This window comes from Protomyctophum parallelum (genome assembly GCF_964188405.1).
Source record: "Protomyctophum parallelum genome assembly, chromosome: 22".
NCBI classification, from domain to species: domain Eukaryota; kingdom Metazoa; phylum Chordata; class Actinopteri; order Myctophiformes; family Myctophidae; genus Protomyctophum; species Protomyctophum parallelum.
This window is the reverse complement of record NC_139714.1, coordinates 32,104,023-32,116,522: the sequence shown is the minus strand read 5'-3', so window position 1 is coordinate 32,116,522 and position 12,500 is coordinate 32,104,023. Positions and strand designations below refer to the sequence as shown.

General features: G+C 48.6%; 1 protein-coding gene across 1 annotated transcript in view; it reads left to right on the top strand.

Moving 5' to 3' along the window:
• LOC310853693 (plexin-B2-like) overlaps positions 1-12,500 on the top strand; it is a 280,087-nt gene that overhangs the window by 124,077 nt on the left and 143,510 nt on the right. Inside the window, 1 exon segment of the mRNA XM_083758088.1 lies at positions 7,861-7,919. The gene's annotated coding sequence lies outside the window, so the exon portion shown is untranslated.

Here is a 12,500-nt window from a genome sequence, read left to right as displayed (position 1 = left end):
TGGATTAGTAAACTCCCCAGTAACTCTGACTGAAAGTGGTACAAATTAACACGCCTGTAAGGGTCCACTTTGTTCCATTTGTACTGTACACTCTGTTGTTACAGACCATGTGAGAGTCCATTTGGTACCATTTGTACACTCAGAGTCACAGTGCATACCCTGTAAGGGTCCATTTCATTCTTGACTCATTCTGTGCCACTGTCGAAAGAATACGTCGGAAAGCTCTGAGGTCCACATTGACCAATGATGAAAAACAAGTTTTTTTATTTTGTATTGATTACGTTTGATCGCGCTCTTCACCACCGTATGAATAGGTCCGGCAAATTAACTGGAAGTGAAAATACGCTCCATCCGCGTTCATGTAGCCTATGAAATAGATTTTTATTTCAAATGCATTTATCTCCGATTCTTTTCCCAGATTGCCCATGACTGATCACGGTTACACAATGCATGCTTGGGGGGTGAATTAAAATTGGCATTGGCAGAATAATGAATCGACTATCATTTTGCTGGCTATCTCAAGGACTCCCGTGAGAAACACGTACTGTCCGAGCTGAACTCCCAGCTTCTCTATTCTATGCGGCGGCGGTGGCTCAGGGGTAGATAGAGTGCCTGGATGGTAACCGTAAGGTTGCTAGTTCGAACCCGGGCTCCCCCAGAGTTACTGTCGAAGTGTCCTTGAGCAAGACACTAAACCCCTAATTGCTCCCGATGTGCTAGTTGGTGCCTTGCATGGTTTCCGCTGCCATCGGTGTATGAATGGGTGAATGTAATGCACAATCTCTGTAAAGTGCCTTGGATGAAGGCGCTATATAAATGCACCATTTACCATTTACCATTTATGCAGTTTAGAATTGAGAATTGCACATTTCCTGGCCTACTACTGACGTAGGATTTATACTTAGTGTACATATCTATATTTTGCAGCCAAAAAGAGAAATCTGCACAACATATACAATAATTATGCAGAATATACAGTATGTGGCATTTATGCAAGTGGCTGAATAAATTTGCAACCCGAAGACCTAAGATAATCTACTGTGCATGCCATGCAGCAGAGGGATGAATAAGCAATGTATTTACTGTATACTACAGCAGTACTCAGTTAAGTCGCTTTACAAAACAAAACAACCCGACACTACTTCATTAGGAAAAATAGTTAAAAATGTTCAAATTGAGGCCTTTTGACCCGGATCCACTGACAGCAGTTATGGGGGAGTCAGGGGGCCCGGGGTCAGGGGGCCCGGGGAGTCAGGGGGCCCGGGGTCAGGGGGCCCGGGGTCAGGGGGCCCGGGGAGTCAGTGGGCCCGCGGAGTCAGGGGGCCCGGGGTCAGGGGGCCCGGGGTCAGGGGGCCCGGGGAGTCAGTGGGCCCGCGGAGTCAGGGGGCCCGGGGTCAGGGGGCCCGGGGAGTCAGTGGGCCCGCGGAGTCAGGGGGCCCGGGGTCAGGGGGCCCGGGGAGTCAGTGGGCCCGCGGAGTCAGGGGGCCCGGGGTCAGGGGGCCCGGGGAGTCAGTGGGCCCGCGGAGTCAGTGGGCCCGCGGAGTCAGGGGGCCCGGGGTCAGGGGGCCCGGGGAGTCAGTGGGCCCGCGGAGTCAGTGGGCCCGCGGAGTCAGGGGGCCCGGGGTCAGGGGGCCCGGGGAGTCAGGGGGCCCGGGGAGTCAGTGGGCCCGCGGAGTCAGTGGGCCCGCGGAGTCAGGGGGCCCGGGGTCAGGGGGCCCGGGGAGTCAGTGGGCCCGCGGAGTCAGTGGGCCCGCGGAGTCAGGGGGCCCGGGGTCAAACTGTCTACTTTCCAATATAACATGGTGAAATATGTGACTCTACTGGCTCGCAGACTGATACTGTTGAATTGGAAACAAGCACAGGTTCCCACTCACACTACACTTATGAGAGATGTTATGCACTACTTACAATTGGAAAAGATTAAGTTTGAATTGAGAGGGAGTGAAGATACCTACCAGACATGGCAACCCTTCATTGAATATTTCAATAGGTGCACGCTAACCCCTCCTACACAATAGATAGCACAATAGAAAAAAAAAAGGAACTGAGTGTTTTTTCTGGATTTGAATTAGGTGGAGAACGCAAGTCTGAGGTGTGTTTTGAGGGTGGTTTTAATCAAGGGGGCAACAATAGGGGCAGCTTTGATGTGAGCTGGCAGTGCTTGCCATTGGGAGGGGGTCCTGCTGTCACCCCAAGGCTGGCTCTTTGTCTTGGGGACCACCAAGAGGTTGGCATCATTCATCATCATGTAATGTTTGTTCTCTTCTTTCATACCTCTTCTTGCTCAACTGATTGATTGATTGAAATCACTTTATTAACGAGACTTTTAACAGTATATGGTATACTGTAGGTACAGTGAAAGATCTCTGCTGAGGCCTGTACCGCTGGCCTGGCCTAGCGGTCCAGGCACGTATAGGCTCAATGAAAGCCTGACAGCACGTTGCGGGTTCGAGTCCCGAGCCAGGCGGCTTTGCTGCGTGTCCGTCCCTGTGTCTCTCTCCCAGTTTCCTGTCTTAACTAATACTATCCAATAAAGGCCAAAAAGAAAAAAACGCAAAAAAAAGGAAGAAAGAAATAATATATGTATACTGTATATAGCTCTCTGAGGGGGGGGGGGGGGGCTTGTTTCCATTGTGGTCCATTGTACTAATTTCATCAACAACCCATACATCATCATTTTTCGACCGCGAGATCATGGACATACAATATAATAGCCTACAACAGTAACTAACCCTAACCCAGGCAGCAATATATTTCTTCAGAGAATATCCTAACTCATCTCTTATGCTCTCCTAGTTTCTCTCTTACAATGCGTTTTAACAGTGGGAGAGCAAGCAACACTTACATTTCATTGGCTATAGCCCAGGGTTCCCCAATTAATTTTCCTCAAGGGCCATATTTTGACTAGCGTACCAGGCTGGGGGCCGAGTCTGCACGCGCGAGGTCGAGGTCTTGCCCTGAAAATTCATTTTCAGGGCAAGACCCCATTTGAAAAGGATGCCCAGTTTGACATGCATAGGCTACTGACCCCCATTTAATGCCATTTATATCTGGGACCCTTAAAAAAAAAAAAGGAAAAATAAAAACCTTTTTTTTTTTTTTTGGAAATTCTTTCATGGGCCACAAGGGGGCGCTCTGTGGGCCGCAAGTGGCCCACGGGCCGCCTATTGGGGAACCCTGCTATAGCCTAATCACCCACTATCGCCGGACAAGGTCGCCCCAAAAGATGAATTATTTGGCCGACGTTCCTCCGCCAACTTTTCCACCATCGCCTGTTCGCCAGCTATCGCCAGTAGTTGCCGTGTCCCATTGACAAATAATGTGCACTTACACACACACACACACACACAATAAGGTGGATCGTGAGCAGATCAATCCTTAATTCGATGAATAAATCTCTTACTTCACAACGGCAATCACTTGAAGCTCATGGCCCAGATTCCTACACCGTTATCGTAAATGAAAGAGCCCCTAAAGCTCTGGTTTCTGCCGTTATCAAACCCTCTTAACGGCTTTGTTGCATTTCACGCTCTGATGGAAGCCAGTCCGCTGTCACATTGGCACCGTTCCAGCGTTCATGTCATTCTGTACGCAGCAGTAACGCTATCTCTGTTCACACTGAGAGAAGCCACTAGATTTCCACCACTTCTCCCCTCAATTAATTGAGTTCAGCTGGGGGGTGGAAAGTAACTATAAGTACATGTACTAAAGTACAGCACTATATTCCTTTAATATTTAGATTTCTTATCCGCTACTACATCTCAGAGGCAAATATTGTACTTTTTTACTCAACTATATACATATACACTGATGGACAGCAGTCGATTTCTGTCTCATAACCCATTCTGACCGGGCACCCATTTTGGTGTTGGCATCATGTTATGCTTTAGCTATTGAAAAATAGCAGATCTACAAGCTCATATCGCGCCACCGAGTGGCGCGATACGAGCTTGTAGGTCTGCTATTTTTGAAAAATCGAAGAACGACTGACATTTTTATATTCTGATCTCAGGTCAGAATGGGTTATTCAGACCAGTGTGTGTCCAGTGGAAACCTTCGTATGAATCTGATCTCAGGTCAGAATGGGTTAACTAACTAACTAACTTAACTCTAACTTAACTTACTTACTAACTTAACTCTCCTAACTAATTAAGTTCAGCCAGCCAGCAAGCTATCTTTAATAAAATAATTAGTGTCCTAATTTTGTTGTTGTTTGGGTATTGGCCATGTTTGCACATAACCTGGAATATCTGTCCTCGTACAATCTACATTACCCCAAACCCCAAATCTCCATATATGGAGCTGACCTTCCCCATCCCATCCTTGCTCTTCGATGTCTCCCTTTTGACTGATACCTGTACATTTAAATTCTAGACGGGCCTGCCCCAAAGTTATTAGTGTAGCCGCGCCTGGCAGCCAGCGAAAAGTAGAGCTCTCAACGCACCCGAAAATGAAGATATTACCCCCCCATGCCAAAGCGCCAGCGCTCGCCCAGCAGTCTGCTGTCACCCAGGAGGATGTGTGCACGCGACCTCACCCTTTTGAGGGCTTCGCCTGAGGGCGTCTTACTGGTTATTATCCCATTCTGACCTGAGATCAGATTCATACGAGGTTTCCGCCGGACACACACTGGTCTGATGAACCCATTCTGACCTGAGATCAGATTCTAAAAATTGTCAGTTGCTCTTCAATTTTTCAAAAATAGCAGACCTACAAGCTCGTATCGCGCCACTCGGTGGCGCGATATGAGCTTGTAGATCTGCTATTTTTAAATAGCTAAAGCATAACATGATGCTGACACCAAAATGGGTGCCCGTTCAGAATGGTTTAAAAAAAATGGCAACGTTTCAAGCTTGTAGATCTGCTGCTTTTGATGCCTTCGTTATGACGATGTATAGTATGATAGAAGCAGTGCATTTATTTAATTTACAAAATAACCCACAACATTTTAGGATATGGAGATCAGTGGTTTCTGCCTGACGGCAACCAAGTCCTAGACAGTCGGTGTGCGGGACCATTTTAATTGTTATAAGCCTATGAAGACGGCCATGAACTCATTTCCTTTTTTTAATGACATACATTTTTAGCGCATTTGTAATTTCTTTTTTAGCAGTGCAGTGTGTTTCGCAGTGTCTGCAATTAACCCATTCTGAACGGGCACCCATTTTGGTGTCGGCATCATGTCGTGCTTTAGCTATTGAAAAATAGCAGATCTACAAGCTCATATCGCGCCACCGAGTGGCGCGATATGAGCTTGTAGGGGGGGGGGGGGGGGGGGGGTGTGTGTGCGTGTGTGTGTGTGTGTGTGTGTGTGTGTGTGTGTGGACGGTCGGTCCAGGGTCGTGTGGACTTCATTAGTGTCTCAGACTAACGCAAACCAAACCACACTGTGTTTTCACAGCTTAACTCCATGGAATGTTAGAATGTCCCAGACAACGCCCCGCACGCGCACACACACACACACACACACACACACACTCTGGACCCTGTCACGCACACACACACACACACACGCCCTCTGGACCCTGTCACACACACACACACGCCCTCTGGACCCTGTCACACACACACACACACACGCACCCTCTGGACCCTGTCACACACACACACACACACACACACACGCACCCTCTGGACCCTGTCACACACACACACACACACACACACACGCACCCTCTGGACCCTGTCACACACACACACACACACACACGCACCCTCTGGACCCTGTCACACACACACACACACACACACACGCCCTCTGGACCCTGTCACACACACACACACACACACACACACACACGCCCTCTGGACCCTGTCACACACACACACACACACACACACACACACACACACACACACGCCCTCTGGACCCTGTCACACACACACACACACACACACACACACCCTCTGGACCCTGTCACACACACACACACACACACACGCCCTCTGGACCCTGTCACACACACACACACACACACACACGCACCCTCTGGACCCTGTCACACACACACACACACACACACACACACACACACACACACACACACACACACACACCCTCTGGACCCTGTCACACACACACACACACACACACACGCCCTCTGGACCCTGTCACACAGACACACACACACACACACACACGCACCCTCTGGACCCTGTCACACACACACACACACACACACACACACACACACACACACACACGCCCTCTGGACCCTGTCACACACACACACACACACACACACACACGCACCCTCTGGACCCTGTCACACACACACACACACACACACACACACACACACGCCCTCTGGACCCTGTCACAGCCGCACAATAGAACGTCTCGTCGCCACGACAACGACCGCAGAAAGGTCGAGGGTCACGTGAGGTCACGTGAGGTCACGTGAGGTCACGTCCGGGGGCCGTCCTGCCACTTGGCTGCTGCTGACCGGAGCAGACGTCACATCATGGCGGCGTTCAGTGGTCCTCAGACGTTTTCACATCACGGACCCCCAAATTAATAATGTATTTGGCCGCGGCGGACCCCCCTTCTGAAAAGAGTTTGTGCCAGGGACCCCCATACAACATTTGTGTTTGCAACGACGCCTTGTGAGCTTTGTAGATTCTCAAATAGCCGATGTTTCCTGGCTGGGGACCCTCTGGAACCCTATGTATGTATATAGTGGATATCATGTCCAATTGTCCTTAGGGGCGGCGATGGCTCATCAGGGGGTAGAGCAGCCGGATTGCAGCCCTGATGTTCCCAGTTCCATCCCGGGCTCCCCCAGAGCAAGACTCTGAACCCCTATAATTGCTCCCGGTGGTTGCCGCCATTGGTGTGTGAACGGGGGAAGTGAGGACACTGGCTTGCGTTGACTGTTCGCCGCTTCACCTCCCAATGTTGGACCATCGTAACGCGCTTTGAATAAGCAGTCCATTTAGCGCTCGCATGCAGTGATTATTAACATCCACAACGTTCAAACTGATCAACCATCGCTGTGCTCAAATCGTCCTGATCGATGGCCGTTATTAGCAAAGCTAGCTTAGCTGAAACACGGTAAATAAGCTTCACGTGGTTGTGTGGCAACGGTTCAACGTCGGGGACGCTGCGGAGTCGAGATTGAGAACCATCGAAATATCCACACACGTTTTGAGCTCGTAGACGTGCTCTTCTTTGGAATAGGTTTGGACAAATTGAGTCGTCCATCTGACAGAGACGCTAGGAAAGGGACATTGATGAGCGACGCTATACTCTCCAAAAAGTTACGATTCAATATTTTTGAGAGGTTCTGTCTGTCTGTCTGTCTGTCTGCTGTTTAGAGTACGACCTATTGACCCCTTCAGATGTGATTTTTGTTTTACTTGGAAGTGGCCAGACCTGAGATCAGATTCTAAAAATGTCTTTGATTTTTCAAAAATAGCAGACCTACAAGCTCGTATCGCGCCACTCGGTGGCGCGATATGAGCTTGTAGATCTGCTATTTTTCAATAGCTAAAGCATAACATGATGCCAACACCAAAATGGGTGCCCGTTCAGAATGGGTTAAAAACAGGTGGTCACGGCCTGTGTTTATCGTGCATGCCATCGCTTCGATCTCCGTTCATATTGCCATCATTACTAGTCAATCAAGTCTCTTCTCTTCTCTGAATAAACCTTTCTTTCTTCCAGGTCTGGGACCCAAACGGACCCAAACGTTGTCTAATAAAAGTGTTGATATTGATAAGTGCAGCCGGTGTGAGGGTCTTTGTGCGTTTCTTTGAATACTTTGAGCCCTGCCTACGTATACGCACCCGTCTCTGAGCCTATCGGGTGAATAAATAGTAAATCATATTTTAGTAATCTGTGTTTCTCTATTTGTTCAGGTGAGGACAGACCAGTGAAGCAGTGAATGTCATCAGATCCCAGACCTACACACTGAACAGTAAGGCCTCTCCTCTCCTCTCCTCTCCTCTCCTCTCCTCTCCTCTCCTCTCCTCTCCTCTCCTCTCCTCTCCTCTCCTCTCCTCTCCTCTCCTCTCCTCTCCTCTCCTCTCCTCTCCTCTCCTCTCCTCTCCTCTCCTCTCCTCTCCTCTCCTCTCCTCTCCTCTCCTCTCCTCTCCTCTCCTCTCCTCTCCTCTCCCCCCCTCTCCTCCCCTCTCCTCTCCTCTCCTCTCCTCTCCTCTCCTCTCCCCTCCCCTCCCCTCCCCTCCCCTCCCCTATCATCTTCTCCTCTCCTCTCCTCTCCTCTCCTCTCCTGTGAAAAAGTACATTTGATCTCATTCTCTTTTCAGTTCTCTGCCAGGTCTGCCTCTTCTCCCTCGTGGATAAAAGTGATTTCTTGTGTGTGTATATCCATGCGTGCGTGTGCTTGCGTGCGAATGGGGGTGGTGGTGGTGAGGGTGAGGTTAACCCATTCTGACCTGAGATCAGATTCTAAAAATGTCAGTCGCTCTTCGATTTTTCAAAAATAGCAGACCTACAAGCTCGTATCGCGCCACTCGGTGGCGCGATATGAGCTTGTAGATCTGCTATTTTTAAATAGCTAAAGCATAACATGATGCTGACACCAAAATGGGTGCCCGGTCAGAATGGGTTAATGTAGCAAAATGTAGCAACGTTTAGTTTTTTTGGCAACGGCCGATCTAATCTAATCTACCTCAAATCAGACGAAATCGTGGCGTGCACGCTCTCGCACGCACGCGGTCTTTATGTGCATCGCTGCGTAATATGCGATATTTGGGGCTTGATTAGAGCTTAATTTGACGTAGTTATTAAAATAAACGATGATAGCTTTAGCATCCCGGCGGACATCTGACTGTGTAACACAGTGGAGAAAACCAGCGGATGTTGTGATCACGTGGACAGGAAATGACATCGCCAGATTCGCTATATTTGGTCAAAATCGGCATAATGGTGAAGTTAGCGCCACCATCAGGACTGGGTATAATACTATAGGATTACCGTGCTGGAAGGAGATATAGTGTGCATGTTTACAGATTTTTCTATTGGCATTAAAATGAACGAATTAAACATAGAATAGTGCAGATAGAAGGCACAATCCACTGTTAATTATAGGGTGGCCATAAGAAGGTTAAACCTAATTAAACTCGAACGATCTTTTTAAACTATAAATCAACCATTTTATCTCGTGAGGTCCAGGAAAAATGTCCTCACAATGTCTATTTCTTCATGACACTATACGTACTTGTGGGGACATTCGTAGCTTAAAAGTAAGCAAACATACTGTTTGTTTAGGAAGCCTTTTTTAGTGTGTTGGCACATTTGCCCATCTGGGACAATGTGTGCACACATTGCACACACGTGCACGCGCGCATGCACACACACACACACACACACACACACACACACACACACACTGGAGAGTAAATTCATCAAGCTATGTGTTCAAGCAAACCCCCTGCTGTGCTGGTCTCTGTAGCATCCGTCCTGTGGGCACGTGGAGCCGCGGGGTCCACAGGAAGGAAAGCACCCCAGCAGATGGTTGAGGGATGGGGGGGAGGGGAGCTGGACGAGGCCCAGGCTTCAGACTGGGCCTCCAGGGACGCAGTACAGTACAGTACAGTACAGGCCCTGAGGTGTCCTCCTCAAGACCTAACACCAGACAGACAGACGGACGGCGGCACAAAACGACGAGGGCACAGTAAAATGTGCGCTTTTATTTTAACCACATGAACCCTCTACCCTGGCATCCCTTTTCTGGGGGTGAACATCCAGAAGGAAATATCCCATCTGACTTGTGAGCTTGTAGATTGTGGTATTTTTGTTTGAAGAGATTCAAAATGAAGGGGGGGGGCTTTCCTCTGTATAGAGCCCTGGGGAACCCCGGAAAGTGAAGTATATACCGGCGTAGGGTTTAAGTGGTCAACTCTGAAGAGTACACAAATGTAACCAAAATGGACCTCATGGTTGGCTCGAGTTTCAGAGTTAAATGGTAAATGGTAAATGGTGCATTTATATAGCGCCTTTATCCAAGGCGCTTTACAGAGATTGTGCATTACATTCACCCATTCACACACACATTCATACACCGATGGCAGCAGAAACCATGCAAGGCACCAACTAGCACATCGGGAGCAATTAGGGGTTCAGTGTCTTGCTCAAGGACACTTCGACAGTAACTCTGGGGGAGCCCACAGGGTTCGAACTGGCAACCTTACGGTTACCATCCAGGCACTCTACCCCTGAGCCGCTGCCGAGTTGAAATGCACAGATCAACACTGAGGATGTATGCGTTTATGCAGTCGATGTTGTTGTTGTGTCAGCGAACAGACGGAGAGCGACAGAGAGAGAGAGACGTGTGATGTCAGCGTCTGGACGGAGCAGACAGTGACGTTGACCTGGCCACAGGGCAGACGTGGACATGGTCTTTGCATAATGTGGGGGAATAATTGTCTGTCTTCAGCAGAAAGCTGTGCCGCCGCGGTCCCTGGTCACTCACTGACCTCACAATATGCATCATTTAACACGACTAGGACCTTATTTATACTCATGGGCTGCAGGGCAGGATTACACTTATCAGAGTTGCCTAATCACAAATAAAGTGTAACTGCAATCGGTTAATACATATTTTTTTTTACAATATAGGCTACTGTACATCAACATACATGTTGAAAAAGCAGGTGACTTGCGCACATCCAGTTCCTGGCTGGTGCTGGACAAAGGTAGACACATAAGAAGTGGTCCGCACACATGTTTGCTCCAACACCTTATACATCAAACATACATGCTCATCTAATATCGACCTACACTACTACAGCTTTCTCTCCCATATCCGGAGCGCCCCCGCTCTCATCTGGACTATACATGCATAATTAACATAACCGCAATGTGGACGTTTAAAACTTTAATGTCGGGTACAAACTTGTGTGGTTACGTAACAGCCCGCTGTGTGTGTGTGTGTGTGTGTGTGTGTGTGTGTGTGTGTGTGTGTGTGTGTGTGTGTGTGTGTGTGTGTGTGTGTGTGTGTGTGTGTGTGTGTGTGTGTGTGTGTGTGTGTGTGTGTGTGTGTGTGTGTGTGTGTGTGTGTGTGTGTGTGTGTGTGTACTGTTGTGTCTGGGCAGTGTCCCAGATTTGTGTGTGAAGGTTGTGATATGCATGTTGGTTTGACTTGCTTCCATAAGTTCCATTCACTTCCCTCAACGCATGCGTACACACACACACACACACACACACACACACACACACACACAGACTGAAGTTCTCTCATGGCGTGCCAGGCAGCTCTCTGTGTGTGTCCGTCTGTGCCATTATGTTCCCTTCACGAGCTTCACAATACACTGTTATGATATGCAAGAGATGGAGAGAGAGAGAGAGAGATGGGCGAACGGATGAATGGAGAGAACAAAAGAGAGAGAAAGTGATGAAGCTATAGGGAGGAAGAAGAGGAACACTAATTAGACTGAGCTGAGAGGAAGAGGGAAAGGAAAAAGGAGGACAGACTTGGAGACAGAAAATGTGCTCTAGATACAGACGGAGAGAGAGAGAGAGATACTTAGAGTTGAGTTGATGTATGTCTTTTGATCTGTCTTTAATCCTTTGCCAAGTGGTCGTGCGTGCGTGCGTGCGTGCGTGCGTGCGTGCGTGCGTGCGTGCGTGCGTGCGTGCGTGCGTGCGTGCGTGCGCGCGCGAGGTAGATGAAGTTAGAACACTTCTAGTGCCAGCGTGTGGGTGTGTTTGTGTGTATGTACACTATGTGTGTTAGTGTTTGTGTATGTAAATGTATGTAAATGATATATTAAAGCAATGGGCCCAAAGAGGTCTTGGCTTAGAAAGAACCAAGAGGCCTTGTTGCCTAAAAACTCTTGGCTCACTGTGTGTGTGTGTGTGTGTGTGTGTGTGTGTGTGCGTGCGTGTGTGCGTTGCGTGCATGATCTATCTATTGATGTGTATTGGTCTAACGAAGCAGGTTACAGATGAGTGCATGTTCACGTGTGGTTTAGTACTTTTTCTTTTCTTGTGTGCCAGTAGACTGTGGCGGTACTCTGTGTGTGTGTGTGTGTGTGTGTGTGTGTGTGTGTGTGTGTGTGTGTGTGTGTGTGTGTGTGTGTGTGTGTGTGTGTGTGTGTGTGTGTGTGTGTGTGTGTGTGTGTGTGTGTGTGTGTGTGTGTGTGTGTGTGTGTGTGTGTGCCTGCCTGTACACTGTGGGGTTCTCATTGCCGTGTGGAATGCATTGTAGTGCAGTGCTCCAACTCACTGCTGCCTGGCTCACAATGCTTAAACAGCCTGGACCCACATGTAGCCTAGCCCACTGTTCTGGAACCAACTACACTGTGCTAACTAGAGCTGGAACCAACTACACTGTGCTAACTAGAGCTGGAACCAACTACACTGTGCTAACTAGAGCTGGAACCAACTACACTGTGCTAACTAGAGCTGGAACCAACTACAGTAAACTGCTAACTTCAGTACACTCGTGCTTACTGTTACGTTGCAATGCTATATTGCGTGATGCTGTTGTAAAACATTTGGAATAGCATTTAATTAAAACGGTTTCCGTGCCATA